This window comes from Chiloscyllium punctatum, chromosome 21, assembly GCF_047496795.1.
Source record: "Chiloscyllium punctatum isolate Juve2018m chromosome 21, sChiPun1.3, whole genome shotgun sequence".
Classification (NCBI taxonomy): domain Eukaryota; kingdom Metazoa; phylum Chordata; class Chondrichthyes; order Orectolobiformes; family Hemiscylliidae; genus Chiloscyllium; species Chiloscyllium punctatum.
Window position 1 is genome coordinate 760,341 of NC_092759.1, and position 4,320 is coordinate 764,660.

The following is a 4,320-nucleotide window of genomic DNA, read 5'->3' on the forward strand; positions in this document are numbered from 1 at the left end:
GAAGCCCTTACATTTTTATTTCCGTCAGGAACCCCGTGACCCCGATGGGCAATGCTCTCTCTCTCCCTCCCCCCAACGTATTAATAATAATCACCTGAGGATTATTATTATTATTGGGGCATCTTGATGGGTTCAGACCCTCTGGGACAGACAACATTTGGATGCCTGTTAAGCGCCTTTCCTTCTGTAAGAAAGCACACGAATACACATGCCCTTAAACGCACCCTAAACTTTACCAGAAGAGTCCATTCAGCCCATCAAGCTTGTTCCACACAGAGTCCAGGATTACTTTTAGGCACTTTGGGGCATAAAAATGCAGGATTGGCACTAATGGGATTACCCTGTACAGAGTTGATGCATCTCTGGTAGAATAGAGTCAAGTCCTTCTCGACATCTCCCTCGCCTTAGACCTGGTGAAAACACCACCAGTTGTCTCTCTCTCTCTAAAGTAGACAGGGCTATGGTGACTTTTACCTTTTTTTCCCACTGACCCAGTTGGATAAAAAGCTGCTTCCTGTAGTGTAAAATTTTGTGATTTGTATAGGTTATTAAAGTGTTCTTAAGGTGGGAGGGGAACTCCACCAGACCCCAAACCATTACAGTCCATTGAGACCATGTCCACCAGAAAAAGCATTATGCAGCCCTAATTTCACTTTTCAGCTCATGGTCCTATAGATTATTAGGACTTCGAGTGCATATTTAAATGTACTGAGGATTTCTGCCTTTTCTGCCCTTTACAATGGGATTTTCCACATCCCCTAGCTGTAAAACTATTCTCAACTTCCCTCTCAACCAACTTCTTCAAGTCAGTAAAAGCAAAATAAGTTGGATGCTGGATATTTTAAATAAAAGACATTTCTGGAGAAATTCAGCAGATCTGGTAGTGTCTGTAGAGAGAGAAACAGGGTTAGGGTTTGTGTCCGTTCTGACTGTATTTTGGTAGATATTGGACTCAAGATATTAATTCTGTTTCTTTCTGTTTTCAGATGCTACCAGACCTGCTGAGTTTTTCTCGCACTTCGATTTTTATTACTTTAAATCTCTGCCAGTGACCTCTCTGTTGAGGGGAAGGAGATTTTCCCTATTCTCGTGGCCCTGTGTGCTATTAATTAGCAAAGTATGACGATTGAAATCCTTTCTTTTAACTTATCAATGTGTTGCTGTTGAAAATAAGAGATCTAGTGACAAGGTAGTAGTCAATAATGAGAAAAGGTTTCTGAAACCAGTCACTAAATATACTCTTAATCACCAATTTAAAACTAGGCACTAACTCTGATCACTAACTCTAATCTCAAACTCCAATCTCAATTTTATTTCCTAACCCCAAAGTTTTATCTCAATCCCATGTACTAACCCTCACCTTAAGCACCGCTCCTAACCCTAAATGGTGCAGTTGGAGTTCACTGTGTTGTGAATAATCCCTCCACAAAGTAAATGGGTTATAAAAATGGTTAAGAAAAATTCAAATTACTGTTTTAATATTAATTTTTTAGTATGGCATGGTATCATTTCAGGGTCTAAATTCATAGAAACATCAAAAATAGTTACAGTATTAGGCCATCCGGCCATGGTTGATCGTGCAATCTAAGTATTCCATTTCTGCCCTCTCCCTATACCCCTTGATCCCTTTAGCTACAAAGGCCATGCTCAGCTCCCCTTTGAATATATGTAAAGAACTGGCTCAACAGGTTCCTGTGAGAGAGAATTCCACAGGTTCACAACTCTGAGTGAAGAAATTCTTCCTCAGCTCAGTCCTGAATGGCCTTACCCTTAGTTCTGGACTTGCCTAACATCAGGAATGTTCTTCCCGCATCTAGCCTATCCGGCCCCATCAGGACTTTGTTTCTATGAGATATCCTCTCATTCTTCTAAATTCCAGTGAATACAGCCCAGTCAATCCAGTCTTTCCTCATATGTCAGTGCTGGAATCAGTCTGGTGAATCTTTGCTGGACTTCCTCAATAGCAAGAATATTCTTTCTCAGACTAGGAGACCAAAACTGCACACAGTACTCAAGTTGTGGCCTCACCAAGGCCCTGCATAACTGCAGCAAACCATTAGTATTATGATTGGAGCGTAGTGCTGGAAAAGCGCAGCAGGTCAGGCAGCATCCGAGGAGCAGGAAAATTGACGTTTCAACCCAAAATGTTAATTCTGATTTCTCTCCACAGATGCAGTCAGACTTGCAGAGCTTTTCCAGCAACATCTATTTTATATTTTATCTCTGACAGCATCTGCAGCCCTTTTGGTTTCCTTTGGTTCAACTCATCCAAGCTGACCAGATATCCTAAACTGATCTAGTCCCATTTTCCCTTATGAACCCTTCCTATTCATGTAACCATCCATATGCCTTTTCAGTGTTGTAATTGTACCTGCCTCCATCACCCCTTCTGGCAGCTCGTTCCATACATGCACCGTACTGTGCATTCTGACACTTAATTTTTTAAAAATGCCATTAGATGATAACACTGAGGAGCAGAAGTATGCAGTTCATCCCATCAAGTTTGCTTCCCATTCATTGAAATCATGGCTGACCTGATAATCCTCAACTCCATTTCTCCGCCTTATCTCCACAACCCCCTTGATTCCCTTACAGATCTGTTTATAATTCACATAACTTTACTCATTTAGTGCTTTTAAGAGCAGAAAAATATTTATAATTCCCACAATTCTGACAAGGTTATTTGTGGTGCCAAGTGAAAGTGGTTGGGTGGGACTGGTAAGAGGCCTGTGGGACTTTACTTGCTTAAGTAGTCTGTGGACAAGAAAAAGTTTGAAAAACACTGCATTAAACAACTGCTTTCTCTGGGATGATGCTCATTATCTTGGAAGGAATAAAAACTAATTTTAATCAGTGCTAAAAGTCATTGTATCCCCTCACTAGACACTTTCCTTACTTTATCCTTACTTCTATCTTAGAATGGATGTAGATGATTTTGAAATGAAAAGGAAAAGAAAAGAGAAACTATCCACACCTGAGAAATACTTAAAAGGAGAAATAATCCAAACCAGATAGCAAAAAAAAAAATCAACCAGGGAATTCAAGAGAAAGCTCTTCATCCAAAGAGTGATGAGAATGTGAACCCGCTCCCATAGGGAGTATGTTGAAGCAAGTCATGGTATAGGCACCAGCACTATCTATATGGACTGAGTGGCCTGGGTTTGTGCTGTATATCACATGTATTGAGATTGCAGTTGGAATAATGTCATAGAAACACACAGTAAGACAATGATACTTTGAATGGAGGTCTACCTCTGGAGTTTAGAAAAATGGGAGCTGATTGTCTAGAAACTTACTTAGAGTTCTTAAAGAGTTAGACAGAGTAGATGCAAGAATGGATGCTTTTTTGTCTTGCAGTGCGGTCCAGAACCAGGGAACACAATCTCAATTTAAAATGTAAGCCATTTAGCTCTGAAGTGAGGAGAAACGTCTTCACCCAGAGAACTGTGAACGTTCAGTTGTCATTAAATTCAAGAAAGAGATTGATTGATAGATTTCTAGATATTAGTGACATCAAAGGATAGGGGAATAAGTGCAGGAATATGGCATTGAGGTAGACTATCAATCAAGATCTAGAATGGAGGAACAGGCTTGAGAGACTGAATGGCTATGTTCTTATATCGTACTCAGTTTTCTCAGCATAATTGTGGAATTACTGTTGCAGCATCCACTTTCCTAATAATGCTTCCTGTACTTCTCTCAGTTGGCTGTGGATTTGACCAACTCTGCCACAAGTAATTTATTTGATTGTTCTTACATTGTAATATTGTCTAGAACTAAAGTAATAGATTCCTACTTTGTTTTGAACTTTAATCTATGTGCCTTCCAATCCTCATATCCTGTTCCTAACAGAAGTTCCCTGGATACTTCTGCCCTGAAAGTCTGGCATTCTTTACCAGGCTTTTCCTATATCTGCCTTTTCTCCAGAGAAAGAATTGTCATCCCTAAGACTGTCAATATGCAACTCTGTAACACCCGCAAACTCTATGCCTGCATCACCTCATCTTGCTGTAGAAACATTCATTCCAGGCTTTGTATAATTTGGATTTGACTATTCCAGTGCGCACTCCTTCCACCATCTATACATGACATCCCTAATAGTGAGATAATTTAAAGTCTATTTTTCCTTAAATTTCCTTAAATTCTAAATCCATTCACCGACTGCACCTTGTGCTCACTGACATTCACCAGGCTCCTGGTCAAGTTATGCCTTGATTTTAAAACTCATCCTTATTTTCAGATTCCTTCACCCTTTTCCTTGACCTTATCTTTGTGCTCTCTTCTTGCTTTAACTCTCAGGTTATCTGTGCTTATCTCTTT